Source organism: Salmo trutta, chromosome 39 (genome assembly GCF_901001165.1).
Source record: "Salmo trutta chromosome 39, fSalTru1.1, whole genome shotgun sequence".
Lineage (NCBI taxonomy): Eukaryota > Metazoa > Chordata > Actinopteri > Salmoniformes > Salmonidae > Salmo > Salmo trutta.
The window spans coordinates 4,030,948-4,047,261 of NC_042995.1; the positions used below are offsets into that span (position 1 = coordinate 4,030,948).

Here is a 16,314-nt window from a genome sequence, read left to right on the forward strand (position 1 = left end):
CAGTAATGGTGGCCAGTAAATCAATGAATAAAAATGTAATATTGAGAAATTAAACAAATTGTAGACCTTTAATCTTTTCCAAAATGTCAACAGACACTTAACTTCAATTAAGTATGAAACATTTCACAGTGTTAACTTTCTCTTTATCCCTGGTTGATGTACATTTCAGAGCCTCTTCAGTGTGGATAGGGTATAGCTGTAACGCCCTGGCCATAGAGAGGGGTTTTTGATCTTTATTTTGGTTAGGCCAGGGTGTTACATTGGGTGGGCGTTCTATGTTCATTTTTCTATGTTTTTGTATTTCTTTGTTTTGGGCCGTGTGTGGCTCCCAATCAGGCACAGCTGTAGTTCGTTGTTGCTGATTGGGAGTCACACATAAGGAGCCTGTTTTTCCTTTGGGTTTTGTGGGGGATTGTTTCTGTTTAGTGTCTTGCACTTGACAGTACTGTTTGGCTGTCGGTTTTGTTGTATCGTGTTTGTTTGTTTGTTTGTTTGTTCGTTCGTAAATTAAAACTCAAGATGAACACTAACTCCGCTGCACCTTGATCTACTTCCACAGACAGCCGTTACAATAGCATACATTTTCAACAACAAAGACTGCACTTCCAGTGTGTGTTCTTTACTCTGTTGAACTCTTTTGTCTTCATTCCTAGTTACAGCACATGGAACCACCGTTGGCATGCAAAACATTCAATCAAAACAAAACAAAGCGTAACACGTTATAAATAATATCAAATATCAATGCAGTATGACGAATGATGAATTAGCCATCTATTGTGTTATATCATAAATTGTCTTACATGCCGTCACTGTTGTCAAAAGATTATAAACATGTTAAATAAAGTTACTAACCCAGTCAGTCTTTGGGCCACATCCAGGTTCTTTATCAGTGGCACACATGAAGCAGTTGTTGGCCTTGTTGAACTCTGAAATCATAGGTATGAATTGAACATATGGCTGTCCCACGCGATTACATAAAAATAAAGAATTTACTTTGAATTAAATGTCATTACATACCAGACATTTTTAGTATATCCTCAGCCATTTCTTTTCGCAGTTGCTCCATGTGTTTTTGAAGGTTCCATATCAATTTGGGAGGGGATGTTGGGGATGTTCTGTGCAACTTCCTTGGCGATCTACACCAATAAATAAAATACAGTTTTTGACGTAATTGTCACATAACAGCTAACCATTCATTATTGAAAATATAACTATCAATCCTGCATTACAAAGACCCCACAGCTGAAGGTGTCCTGCTGCATGGTGTGAGTTATTTCCCCTCCTTTACACTTTATGTCCGCCCAGTCGTCTTTTCCATGGCAGGATCCTCTCATTTTGATGTATTCTCTTTTTTATGTAAAAATAAGGGAATTATGATTAGTTATAGGCAAATGAATACACAAGCCAAATTTGTATGCTGTTTTCCTTATCACTATAATCTAGTAGTAATTTATTGGTAGAGGTAATTTCCTTTATGCCCCATTCTACACACAGCCTAAATTATAGGCACTGAACCATTTACAAGACAATAAAAGTAGCATATAGGATCCAACCCTACCACAGAGTGAATAAATGTACAGTCGTGGCCAAAAGTTTTGAGAATGACACAAATATTAATTTTCACAAAGTCTGCTGCCTCAGTTTGTATGATGGCAATTTGCATATACTCCAGAATATTATGAAGAGTGATCAGATGAATTGCAATTAATTGCAAAGTCCCTCTTTGCCATGCAAATGAACTGATTCCCAAAAAAACATTTCCACTGCATTTCAGGCCTGCCACAAAAGGACCAGCTGACATCATGTCAGTGATTCTCTCGTTAACACAGGTGTGAGTGTTGACGAGGACAAGGCTGGAGATCACTCTGTCATGCTGATTGAGTTCGAATAACAGACTGGAAGCTTCAAAAGAAGGGTGGTGCTTGGAATCATTGTTCTTCCTCTGTCAATCATGGTTACCTGCAAGGAAACACGTGCCGTCATCATTGCTTTGCATTAACAGGGCTTTACAGGCAAGGATATTGCTGCCAGTAAGATTGCACCTAAATCAACCATTTATTGGATCATCAAGAACTTCAAGGAGAGCGTTTCAATTGTTGTGAAGAAGGCTTCAGGGCGCCCAAGAAAGTCCAGTAAGCGCCAGGACCATCTCCTAAAGTTGATTCAGCTGCGGGATCGGGGCACCACCAGTACAGAGCTTGCTCAGGAATGGCAGCAGGCAGGTGTGAGTGCATCTGCACGCACAGTGAGGCAAAGACTTTTGGAGGATGGCCTGGTGTCAAGAAGAGCAGCAAAGAAGCCACTTCTCTCCAGGTAAAACATCAGGGACAGACTGATATTCTGCAAAAGGTACAAGGATTGGCCTGCTGAGGACCGGGGTACTGTCATTTTCTCTGATGAATCCCCTTTCCGATTGTTTGGGTCATCTGGAAAAAAGCTTGTCCGGAAAAGACAAGGTGAGTGCTACCATCAGTCCTGTGTCATGCCAACAGTAAAGCATCCTGAGACCATTCATGTCTCAGCCAAGGGAGTGGACTCACTCACAATTTTGCCTAAGAACACACCCATGAATAAAGAATGGTACCAACACATCCTCCGAGAGCAACTTCTCCCAACCATCCAGGAACAGTTTGGTGACGAACAATGCCTTTTCCAGCATGATGGAGTACCTTGCCATAAGGCAAAAGTGATAACTAAGTGGCTCGGGGAACAAAACATCGATATTTTGGGTCCATGGCCAGGAAACTCCCCAGACCTTAATCCCATTGAGAATTTGTGGTCAATCCTCAAGAGGCGGGTGGACAAATAAAACCCTACAAATTCTGACAAACTCCAAGCATTGATTATGCAAGAATGGGCTGCCATCAGTCAAGATGTGGCTCAGAAGTTAATTGACAGCATGCCAGGGCGGACTGCAGAGTTCTTGAAAAAGAAGGGTCAACACTGCAAATATTGACTCTTTGCATCAACTTCCTGTAATTGTCAATAAAAGCCTTTGACACTTATGAAATGCTTGTAATTATACTTCAGTATTCCATAGTAACATTTGACAAAAATATCTAAAGACACTGAAGCAGCAAACTTTGTGGAAATTAATATTTGTGTCATTCTCAAAACTTTTGGCCACGACTGTAGAGCGTTTGTAGACTTCAAGAAAAAAATATTAACTGACAGTTTCATCAGTACGTGCTTAAAGAAAGTCATATCACAAAGATCACAGATGACAGTGCCCACCAAATCTATGACAATAGAGAATGAATTGTAAGCACCAAAGTGTGTGTGTCAAAATAATATCTGAAAATGTCAGTTGTTGAACATAATACTTCTATTTGCAATAGCAATTTATGATATATGCAGTTCAAGAATATTCCATGTACCAACACTACATGTAGGACGGACATAAGACATTCCCACATACTGTAATAAGGGTCGTCTGAAGGAGACCAAAATGTGGCGTGTGAAGTGCTCATATTTCTTTTAATGAAAACACTTTGCAAAATAACAAAACGACCAACAGTCCTGTCAGGTACAAACAACGAAACGGAAAACAACCACCCACAAAACCCCATGAAAAACAGGCTGCCTAAGTATGGCCTCCAATCAAAGACTACAAAAAACACCTGCCTCTGATTGGAAACCATACCCGGCCACAACATAGAAAATACAACATAGAACGACGATCTAGCCAACCCACATAGAAAACAGAAAACCCAAAATACATAGACAAAAACACCCCCCTGTCATGCCCTGACCAATCTACTATGGAAAAATGACCTCATTATAAGGTCAGAACGTGACACATACAGTATTTTTTCATATTTTTTATTTCACCTTTATTCAACCAGTTAAGCCAGATGAGAACAAGTTCTCATTTACAACTGCGACCTGGCCAAGATAAAGCAAAGCAGTGTGACACAAAAAACAACACAGAGTTACACATAAAATAAACAAATGTACAGTCAATAACACAATACAAAAGTCTATATACAGTGTTTGCAAATGAAGTAAGATTAGGGAGGTAAGGCAATAAATAGCCCGTAGTGGCGAAATAATTACAATTTCGCAAATAAACACTGGAGTGAGATGTGCAGAAGATGAATGTGCAAGTAGAGATACTGTGGTGCAAAGGAGCAAAAAAAGATATATAAATAAAATAAATAACAATATGGGGATGAGGTAGTTGGATGGGCTATTTACAGATAGGCTACGTACAGGTGCAAAGATCTGTAAGCTGCTCTGATAGCTGATGCTTAAAGATAGTGAGGGAGATATCAGTCTCCAGCTTCAGTGATTTTTGCAATTCACTCCAGTCATTGGCAGCAGAGAACTGGAAGGAAAGGCGGCCAAAGGAGGAATTGGCTTTGGGGGTGACCAGTGAAATATACCTGCTGGAGCGCGTGCTACGGGTGGGTGCTGCTATGGTGACCAGTGAGCTGAGACAAGGCGGGGCTTAAGCTAGCAAGGACTTATAGATGACTTGGAGCCAGTGGGTTTGGTGACGAATATGAAGCGAGGGCCAGCCAATGAGAGCATACAGGTCGCAGTGGTGGGTAGCATATGGGGCTTTGATGATGAAACGGATGGCACTGTGATAGACTGCATCCAATTTGCTGAGTAGAGTGTTGGAGGCTATTTTGTAAATGGCATCGCCGAAGTCGAGGATCGGTAGGATAGTCAGTTTCACGAGGGTATGTTTGGCAGCATGAGTGAAGGATGCTTTATTGCAAAATAGGAAGCCGATTCTAGATGTAATTTTTTTGTAGTTGTCCACATATTCTAAGTCAGAACCGTCCAGAGAAGTGATGCTAGGCGGGTGGGCAGATGCGGGCAGCGATTGGTTGAAGAGCATGCATTTAGTTTTACTTGCATTTAAGAGCAGTTGGAGGCCACGGAAGGAGAGCTGTATGGCATTGAAGCTCGTCTGGAGGTTTGTTAACACAGTGTCCAAAGAAGGGCCAGAAGTATACAGAATGGTGTCGTTTGCATAGAGGTGGATCAGAGAATCACCAGCCGCAAGAGCGACATCATTGATGTATACAGAGAAAAGAGTCGGCCCGAGAATTGAACCCTGTGGCACCCCCATAGAGACTGGCAGAGGTCCGGACAACAGGCCCTCCCATTTGACACACTGAACTCTGTCTGAGAAGTAGTTGGTGAACCAGGCGAGACAGTCATTTGAGAAACCAAGGCTGTTGAGTCTGCCAAAAAGAATGTGGTGATTGACAGAGTTGAAAGCCTTGGCCAGGTCGATGGATACGGCTGCACAGTATTGTCTTTTGTCGATGGCGATTATGATATCGTTTAGGTCCTTGAGCGTGGCTGAGGTGCACCCATGACCAGCTCGGGAAACCAGATTGTATAGCGGAGAAGGTATTGTGGGATTCTAAATGGTCGGGGATCTGTTTGTTAACTTGGCTTTTGAAGACCTTAGAAAGGCAGGGTAGGACAGGTCTGTAACAGTTTGGGTCTAGAGTGTCTCCCCCTTTGAAGAGAGGGATGACCGCGGCAGCTTTCCAATCTTTGGTGATCTCAGACGATACGAAAGCGAGGTTGAACAGGCTAGTAATAAGGGTTGCAACAATTGCGGTGGATCATTTTAGAAAGAAAGGGTCCAGATTGTCTAGCCCAGCTGATTTGTAGGGGTCCAGATTTTGCAGCTCTTTCAGAACATCAGCTATCTGGATTTGGGTGAAGGAGAAATGGGGGAGGCTTGGGCAAGTTGCTGTGGGGGGTGCAGAGCTGTTGACCGGGGTAGGGGTAGCCAGGTGGAAAGCAAGCCCAGCCTTAGAAAAATGCTTATTGAAATTCTTGATTATTGTAGATGTATCGGTGGTGACAGTGTTTCCTAGCCTCAGTGCAGTGGGCAGCTGGGAGGAGGTGCTCTTATTCTCCATGGACTTTACAGTGTCCCAGAACTTTTTGGAGTTTGTGCTACAGGATGTAAATTTCTGTTTGAAAAAGCTAGCCTTTGCTTTCCTAACTGCCTGTGTATATTGGTTCCTAACTTCCCTGAAAAGTTGCATATCACGGGGGCTATTCGATGCTAATGCAGTACGCCACAGGATGTTTTTGTGCTGGTCAAGGGCAGTCAGGTCTGGAGTGAACCAAGGGCTATATCTGTTCCTGGTTCTACATTTTTTGAACAGGGCATGCTTATTTAAGATGGTGAGGAAAGCTCTTTTAAAGAATAACCAGGCATCCTCTACTGACGGAATGAGGTCAATATCTTTCCAGGATACCCGGGCCAGGTCGATTAGAAAGGCCTGCTCGCTGAAGTGTTTTAGGGAGCGTTTGACTGTGATCAGGGGTGGTCGTTTGACCGTGGACTCATTACTAGCGCAGGCAATGAGGCAGTGATCGCTGAGATCCTGGTTGAAGACAGCAGAGGTGTATTTAGAGGACAGGTTGGTCAGGATAATATCTATGAGGGTGCCCGAGTTTACAGATTTGGGGTTGTAACTTGTAGGTTCCATGATAATTTGGGTGAGATTGAGGGCATCTAGCTTAGATTGTAGGACGGGTGTTAAGCATATCCCAGTTTAGGTCACCTAACATTACGAACTCTGAAGATAAATGGGGGGCAATTAATTCACATATGGTGTCCAGGGCGCAGCTGGGGGCTGAGGGAGAGACTTATTTCTGGAAAGGTGGATTTTTAAAAGTAGAAGCTCGAACTGTTTGGGCACAGACCTGGATAGCATGACAGAACTCTGCAGGCTGTCTCTGCAGTAGATTGCAACTCCACCCCCTTTGGCAGTTCTGTCTTGGCGGAAAATGTATACACATACTTAAGGCATTTTTCAGCTATGATTTTACCACTCAGAATTCAGAATGGATATGACAATGGGGCCAGCACAGGATGTAATACACCCTTACAACAATCTACTTTTTGTTCTTCTTGACTTGTTATCTGGTAAACTGCTACTATGTGTCAAGAAAAGAGCCCCAATTAGGGGTTAATGTACTCCAGTATAAAAGGGCTGGTTTATATTAAAAACTATTTCCCTGTGTCCCCGTTCATAGGGGCATGAGAGACTAGTCAGTGGTAGAATTGAGTTGGCACTTTATTGGCCCAAACACCCATTGACCCACTAGGTTGAGGTTACTCATGGACAGTAATTAGTCATACATTTTTTTTGCATTGATGCATTGTGTCTTCTAACTGTCCAAGAATAGGATCCAAAGTGTTAGGAAATATTTGTTCCCATAAATACAAAGGAGGATGTCTCTCCTCATACCTCTGGCACTTTAGTCAGACTGCCAGACTGTGCACCACAGAGCCAATCAGGAGAGAATACATACAGGTCAACGGTGCCAATAGAAAGTCAAGGGGTGTGTCTGTGCCTTTTGGATTACTCTCTCTTTACAGAGAACCCCTGTGGTTCAAGTCTGCTCTGCGCATGTCTGAAAGTGACAGAGCCAGCAGCCAAGAGAGTTTTTCACAGTATGTCATAAAAAAGTATTACCCTTATGAATGTATGTAAAATGCTAATATGTATTAGATCCAGTACAATGGAATAACTAAGACCTGAATTTGAATGCAGCGTGTTCCGATTCCTCCTTCTCTTTCTGTCCAGCAGGGTCAACCAAAAACACTTGGCCTGATGGTTCATGCAGATACTGGGGAAGCAAAATAGAAATGTATTGATCCCTTAAATGATTTTACTATTAAATGACCCATATCACAACCCTCATACCTCTTCACAAAAATGTACCTAAATCAATTTTGGAAAAAGGATTTTACTCACAAAAGACGAAGGAATTTATTTTCTCAGTTAGAAATAGCAGGCCATGCATCAAATAACTATTTTCATCAGAAAAATTAACCCTCAAATGCAATATTGCATTTTGTAAGTTGTCTGCAGGTGGCTCATTGTGAATGTGCTCAAATATCAAGTCCTTATCAGGTTATGTAAACTGTGTTCTAATACTCAACGTAGAAGGATTTGTCTTAATGTACAGTACAATGCGTGCACAATTATTTGGCAAATTGTATTCCTCGGGATTAATTTTATTGTTGAACAAACACAATGCTCTCAGTCAATCCAAAATGTTATTGAACCTCAAACCTGAATGTTTAATAAAGGAAAAGTGAGTTTTGTCTTTCTCAGGGAAATATATAAGTGTGCACAATTATTAGGCAACTATTAATGTGCAGAATTATTAGGCAACTAAATTACAAAAATAATTTCTCTCAACTCACTTGTTTATTCTCAATTTTTAGAGTAAGTGTAACAGATAAGTAACACAAAATGACAATGATATAACATTTTTGACCTTTCAAAAATATTCAGTGACCAATATAGCCACCCTTATTTTCAATAACTGCCATGAGCCTTCCATCCATGGAGTCTGTCAGTTTCTTGATCTGTTCACAATCAATTTTCACTGAAGCAGCAACCACAGCCTCCCAAATGCTGTTCAAAAAGGTGTATTGTCTTCCATCACTGTAAATCTCACGTTTGAGAAGGGCCCACAAGTTCTCAATAGGATTTAAGTCAGGTGAGGAAGGGGGCCAGGTCATTATTCAGGCATCTTTGAGGCCCTTGCTGGCTAGCCAAGCAGTGGAGTACTTGGATGTATGTGATGGAGCATTGTCCTGCATAAAGATCATGGCCTTCTAGAATGCTGAGGACTTCTTCCTGTACCACTGTTTGACGAAAGAATCTTCCAGAAACTGGCAGTAGGTTTGGGAGTTGAGTTTCAGTCCATCTTCAACCCGAAAAGGTCCAACTACCTCATCCTCAATGATAGCAGCCCATACCAGTACCCCTCCTTCACCTTGCTGGCACCTGACTCAAAGTGGTGCCCTGTGTCCATTACTGATCCAGCCACGGGCCCATCCATTTGGTCCATCAAGAGTCCCTTTCATTTAATTTGTCCATAAAACCTTTGAAAAATCTGTCTTCAGGTATTTCTTTACCCAATCTTGACACTTCAACTTGTGAATCTTATTCAGTGGTGATCTTGTTTCAGTCTTCTTGACCTTGGCCATGTCTCTGAGCACTTGACACCTTGTACTTCTGAACACTCCAGGTAGGTTGCAGTTCTGGAATACGGTGGCGCTGGAGGATAATGAGTTCCTGGTAGTTTGACGTTTAATTCTTCTCAAGTCTTTTGCAGTTAATTTGCGCCTTTTCTTCCCCATGCGTTTTTTGCGCCCCAGTTGACTATTCGCAACAAAACGTTTGAATGTCCGGTGGTCACACCTCAATAGTTTAGCTATTTAAAGAGTGTCGCATCCGTCTGAAAGGCATTTTACATTTTTGGCTTTTCAGTGTCAGTTAAATCTCTTTTTTGGCCCATTTTACCTGAGGTAATGAGGCTGCCTAATAATTATGCACACCTTGATATAAGGTGTTATTCACTTTCGCCACACCCTCTCTCATTACACAAATACATATCACCTGAAAATGATTAAATCCAATAAGCATTCAAGTTTATATGGTTTGGAGTTTGAAAATGTGAATAGAAACAATGATAAGATCAGAATACTCACTTGCCTAATAATTGTGCACGCAGTGTATATGAAAGTGATTCTATGAAAAGGATTCTTTCGCGTTATCAAGCTCACTGTGACTGACAAATCACTGCCTATTACTGTGACTAAAAAGAGCATATGAAACATTGTTTTTCATGAGGCCTAGCTGTGCGCCGTCCATTAAGAACCTCTGTTTGAACACCTCTCCTGTCCTTGATCCATGCCACATACAGCCGTTTGCTGATCTTGTGTCCATGTGAAAGACAGTTATTGCGAGGATGGAATATTTGTTGACTTAAAACATTTTTTTTTAACACCCATGTAAAATGAAGGCGTGCAAAGCTTACAGATTTAAGTCTAATAGCATGAGATGAAAGTAGACAAACATCAGAGTGTGCGATATGAAGGTATAGTCAGTGGATATTCTGAACCTTGTTTGAAGTCACTAGGTCACATGACCAAGGAGCTATTGAAATTCTACATTTTGAAAAATGCATGTAAAACCATGTGAGACACAAATGGACAAACTAAAGGATGTGCAATGTGTAGGGCCACTGAGTGGACATTCTGAACCTTGTTTGAAGTCACATGACCAAGGATCTATTGAAATTTGAATGTAAAAAAGGTTTGTACTTGGAATACAAAATGCTGCTCACATTTCCACATGTTTATTAGCTTTTGAAAGTGAATGAATGTCCAAATCGTGAAAATCGCAATTTTTCCAACATCATGACACTTATTTGGAGTCTGTGGCTCAAGTGGTTTGAAAGCTATTGAGGTTTGAAAGCGCGAAAATCCATCTTGAAACTGTCTTTACCTCGGTACACTGGGAATCTTCCATTTCAGCTGCCCCTCCTCAACACTTAATGCCACCCCTGTTATCACTCCATTCAACAACACCCTGCTCCGGAGAGTAAAGCACGTCACAATTCTTGTCCCTAATCTCGTAATCCGGAGCTCCTGCTCCCTCTGGGTGGAGGAAACACAACAAATCATCACCAGTCCACTCCAAGTTACCTTCACCAACTCAACAGTCCCCAACCTCCTCCACCCAACCTGACATCACATATGGATCAACAAAAATGCAAGAATCCATTCTTTCTACATATCTCACTTCTACTGGACCAAAATCATCCTTATCATCCTTGGGACAAGGCCCAAACTCAGCGTTCCTCACTGCAGGTACTTCACCCTCACTCTCAACAAGTTCCATCACTGAACTACTGGAGCACATCCCTGTTTTTACACTTGATGCACATGTTCCTGACCTCACTACTTCCCTCTACATTCAACTTCTTTTCTACAGTCGTCACTGCACCTGCCACCACATTTAATTCATCCTTACTCTCGTAATGAGGGGTCATGTCTCGAAAGCATAGAGCTTTAGTCAAATATATATATATATATATTATTTTTTTGCATTTTAGCTAACCCTAACCTCTTTTCTAACCTTAACCTAATTCTCCTAACCTGCTACGTTCATTATCCTAACCTACTGTGTAACTTCTCCTAAACTTGCTGCGAAAAGTCACTTTTGACAAAAGCTTTTCAATGAAAAGTGAAAGACTAAAGTTACATACATGGGATGCTTTAGTGAATTTCAGAATGTCTGGACTAGGAAAGGCAGAAATAAAACAATTCAATAAACATTCGCAGCCAGTCATCCAATACATAGCCCTATGCAGTCGTTAAATTCCTATAGAAAGTGGCAAAGGCTGAGGATGTGTGTTCAACAGGCAGACAAGTTTCAAACCATTAAAATGCATTCAAATCATTTTTGTGAAGAACTTTAGTGTTGTTGTGTTTACTTGATAGCTACCCACACAAATAGCTATCACAAAGTGTTAATAAGATAAAAGTTCATTAAAAAGATTTAAAAGCAATACAAATAAGTTGTCCAGTAGGCATCTACAGAGGGAGCTAACAATGGCAGACAAACATTATTTTAATTGAGGGTATCACCATTTTTTTTATCAGTCTTTTTACAAAGCAAGAGTTTTAATTAAAAAACAAATACTAGAGAGAACTCTAGGTAATGAACGTAAAAGACGTAAGTAAGAAAAGCTAAATTCACTGTGTTTGAAATAACGAGGACTTTGGGTGGGGTGTGATTGCCCTGCTCCAGGAGAGGATCGACTATGCAACATTATGTTTACACATCTGCCTACAGAAGTTTTTGGAAAGATTGAGTTTATTTAACAAAATATGGAGGACAGGAGTGCTGCCATCAGGATAGAAACGTGCTGTGGTGTAGCCTTTTGTGAAGCCTGGTAAAGATCCATCAAGTCCTGCAAGGGTATAGACCTATTGCACTTGCATCAAATCTCTGTAAATTAATGGACAACTTGATTGTAGGTAGATTGATGTATCATCTGGAACATAGGGGTCTATTGAGTCCATACCAGAGTGGATTCAGAAAAGGAAGGACTACCCTTGAAACATTGTTTACAGTTTGTAGTGAAGTGACCAAAGCATTGGAAAGGAAGTGACGTCAATAGTATATTTTCACATTTAAAAAGCATATGATACAATGTGAGGGGAAGGTTTACTGATTAAATTGAATGGAATGGGTATTAGTGGGCAGTGGGAGAATGTCCAACTGGATTATGGATTTCTTGTTTGACCCAATCTTCCAGGTAAGGGTGGGATCGGAGTTATCAAGAGAATATGAGGTGGAAAATGGAACTCCACAGGTAGTGCTTTTAGTCCTCTCTTATTCACGTTGATGATGGATGATATGTTTGGGGATATTTGGACAGGGTTTGGGGCGGCCTTATACGCAAATGATGGTGCAATTTGGAAAAGGGGAAGGAATACTCCTTATGTCATAGAGAACATGCAAGGTGCTTTTGTAGCTGTAGAGGAATGGTCCTTATCATGGCATTTCCAGTTATCTGTATCTAAATCTTGCCACAGGCTGTTTGCCAGGCCCTGGAACCTGCCTTAACTAACACCTGTACCCTGTCATAACACACACACACACACACACACACACACACACACACACACACACACACACACACACACACACACACACACACACACACACACACACACACACACACACACACACACACACACACACACACACACACACACACACACACCTTGCCCTGCCACAACCGGGAAAATGAAGTGTCATCAAGGACAGACACTCTGAAGAGTTTTGTGAATATTTTATCATTGGTCCAGAAGCTATGGCTAAATCCTTATTCATGATTTACTGGACATGTGTAGGCTATACCTTATCTCAAAGTTGTTTTTGTTTTTTTCAAGACAACTTTGTTAAGGCAGGGTAAGAATTCCTGTGAAGGCATTCATTATAAAAGTGTATTTCAACAGACAACCTCTTGCCAGACAAATTCCTTCACAAGCATCACTGGAACAAATATTGTTATAAAACCACAGCCTGTGACCATTTACATGAGCTGTTTGTGTTGTGGTGAAATGTGTTACTTTCCACTGTGCAAAATCTTTCTCACAACTTCTGCTGAGTTGGTCATGAGTCATACGTTTCTTTTGTTCCTGTGATCTCCACTGCAATTTCAATGACAATTTCCACAGAAGTCACAGCTTTATAACAAAAAGGAAATTAAGCAGCTGAACTGTAATCATGACATTTTACTAAAAGATAGTTTCACTAATGGACCCAGGCAAGGAGTAGAATGACAGCTAAAGAGACTGGTACCCAGGTAAGGAGTAGAATGATAGCTAAATAGACTGGTACCCAGGCAAGGAGTAGAATGATAGCTAAAGAGACTGGTACCCAGGTAAGGAGTAGAATGATATCTAAAGAGACTGGTACCCAGACAAGGAGTAGAATGATATCTAAAGAGACTGGTACCCAGGCAAGGAGTAGAATGATATCTAAAGAGACTGGTACCCAGGCAAGGAGTAGAATGATAGCTAAAGAGACTGGTACCCAGGCAAGGAGTAGAATGATATCTAAAGAGACTGGTACCCAGGTAAGGAGTAGAATGATAGCTAAAGAGACTGGTACCCAGGTAAGGAGTAGAATGATAGCTAAAGAGACTGGTACCCAGGCAAGGAGTAGAATGATAGCTAAAGAGACTGGTACCCAGGTAAGGAGTAGAATGATAGCTAAAGAGACTGGTACCCAGGCAAGGAGTAGAACAATAGCTAAAGAGACTGGTACCCAGGCAAGGAGTAGAATGATATCTAAAGAGACTGGTACGCAGGCAAGGAGTAGAATGACAGCTAAAGAGACTGGTACCCAGGTAAGGAGTAGAATGATATCTAAAGAGACTGGTACCCAGGTAAGGAGTAGAATGATATCTAAAGAGACTGGTACCCCGACTAGCATTAGCCCAGGTATGATTTGAAAAGGAAGGGTACATACAGATAGGGCACCTTATTAAGCAGTAGTTGTGAGTTCAGGATTTGAAAACTGGACTCTGGAGTAAATAGTTGAGGCTATGTAGTCGGGCCTTGGTCCTCTTGGTGGGGGTACCAGCTGTATCACGCCATACTGAAAAACAATATGGAAATGAGTGAAAACATCCTGTCCCTACTAGAGTGTACACGTTTTTCTCAATGTATACAATTTCTTGTCACTACAATTTCAGTGTGTTATAACATTTATGTCGCCGCATCATCAACCCTTACAAAAAAAGATTGCACTTTTGAAACTGCAGTAACTGCAGTCCTCTGTGGTATTTCGGACCCAGTAATTGCAGAATATAATGCACTCTAACTGCAGTTACACTGCAAAACTACTGCAGTAAAAAAAGTGTTATTTTGGATGCAGTATTTGCAGCATATTGCAGTTATACTGCACTCTGACTTCAGTCCTTGCTGGTTTGTGTGCATTATAAACATGAAAAAGGGCCTATTAAAAATATTTTACAGACAAAATGTTATCATTGAATACTATGTGCGCTTACTAATGGTGATGAATCTGTTGCCATTGTTGAACAGGAACTGTTGTTTTTCTTTCATTGCACAGTAGTACTCTCCACAATCATCTTCTGTTACATTCTGTATGACCACTCTAAATTCTGTTTGGAATAAATATGTCGGTTTTAACATAATGTATCATGGAAATAAGTACCATGAGAACTCACACAGAATATGGCCAGTGGAGGCTGTGGCTGCCGCTGTATGTACCGGTATGTATTTTCTGCACTAGTGGGTGGAAAAGTACAATTTATAGTCACATTGTGTCCAAGTTCCACCAGTGTGTCTGTCAAAGCCTCAGCTCCAACAGTTTTAAGACACCTAAGAACAGAAGAATCCATGAAACACTTCACTTAATACGTTAAATGAACATGACAATCCACATAAAAAGTAAATATCTTACAGAATACACTGGCAACAATATGTAATATCCTCAGAGCTGTGATCTTTGAGACAGAACTGACTTCCTCCTAAGGCAGACGTCTGACTGAACACACTGTGCAAGTGCTAACCACATGATCTAACCCCTGATTATGGATGTGTAACATGTGTGTGTCTGATTGACACTTGTGTGACCTTTGTACAGTATGTTGGGGTGCATGGAGAATGACGGAATGCAATGCCAGAGCTCTAGTGCTAAATACTTTAAAATACGTATATGAAACAATAAAGAATGAAGGTGGGAGTTCAAAAAGTGTGGCACCAACAAATGCGTAAACAATGGAACAATGCCATTTTCAGATGCATGTACTGTAGCTTACTTGATTCCTATGATACAGTGTATGTGTCGTGGGAGAGATCTGAATCCTGGTCTCCAACGTCTTGACCATTAGACCAAGAGGAGGGCTCTCACATCACCAGAACTTGAGCCAGACTCATGTCTGCTACATATGTATTGCTCAAGGAATGATATTGCACTTCTTCTAAACATCTATGCAGACACAGAGTGCTCCTTTTGCTTTATTTTTCAGGGACATGTCACATGTTGACGTGCCAAATCCAATCAAATATTATTTGCCATATGCACAGGATACAGCAGGGTGTAAACCATGATTTAAAAAACCATCTATAAAGAAAATGTGAAAAACGTTTTTACCATAGGTATTATTTACATAAGTAGGAAGAGGGATAAAGTGGGATAAGGGGAAGCTCACATTCTGTCCAGACCTGGCCAGGAAATAGTTGTATTTGTAGTTTATTTGAAAATACCAACTTTTCACTTTAGGTTAGAGTTTCAAAAATATATATTTTCTTTGATATTCAAATACAGGTCTCAGAAAACCAAATAATATTTTTATATATTTTGAATACCTCTCAGAAAACCAAATAATATTTGAAGTTATTTGAATGCAAAAAAGTTAGCTAGTTTCTCAAGTCCATATCAGATGAAAACAAAAGCAGGCCTAAAATGTTGATAATTAGCTAGCTAGCCTGGATCTAACACAAAGCTAGCTAGCTGCTAGCAACAGCGTCTGTTTAACTGGTAGCTAATAGTACGTGGTTAGTTCAACACAAACGGTCGATCGCACAAATAAATTCAAATTGTATCAATTTCTTCTTAGCCTTTCGTATACGACACGTTCTAGGTGCTAAATTGTCTAGTAGTTACTACATGTGCTAGAAAGCTATTTGTTGTAACGTTATTTACAGTAGATAGCTAGATACGGAAGTCTTGCACTGCGCAACCGTAGCATTACGCAGTCCCACTACTAGTATATTTTATTGTGCATTGTACACATTTGCAATTCATAAACCTCTTATGTATCACCAGAGCTGACCCATAAATAATGCTTTTGTGGCTTTATTGCCTTTGCCTACACATGACACACCAACTTTAGGTCTAGTAATAAACCTACCAGACCTGTTTGGGCTTTAAGAGTGCAAACAGGTTGCGCGAGAACATGCTTTCAACAACT

The 16,314-nt window shown here is 40.8% G+C and overlaps 1 long non-coding RNA gene across 1 annotated transcript; it reads right to left on the bottom strand.

Moving 5' to 3' along the window:
* Positions 1-674: 674 nt before the first annotated feature.
* Positions 675-16,307, bottom strand: LOC115179172 (uncharacterized). Its single transcript, XR_003872872.1, has 4 exons — positions 14,386-16,307; positions 13,853-13,970; positions 1,018-1,136; positions 675-926 (listed from the first exon to the last, which is right to left on the bottom strand). It is a non-coding gene; the product is annotated as an uncharacterized LOC115179172 (long non-coding RNA).
* Between the last annotated feature and the right edge of the window lie 7 nt (positions 16,308-16,314).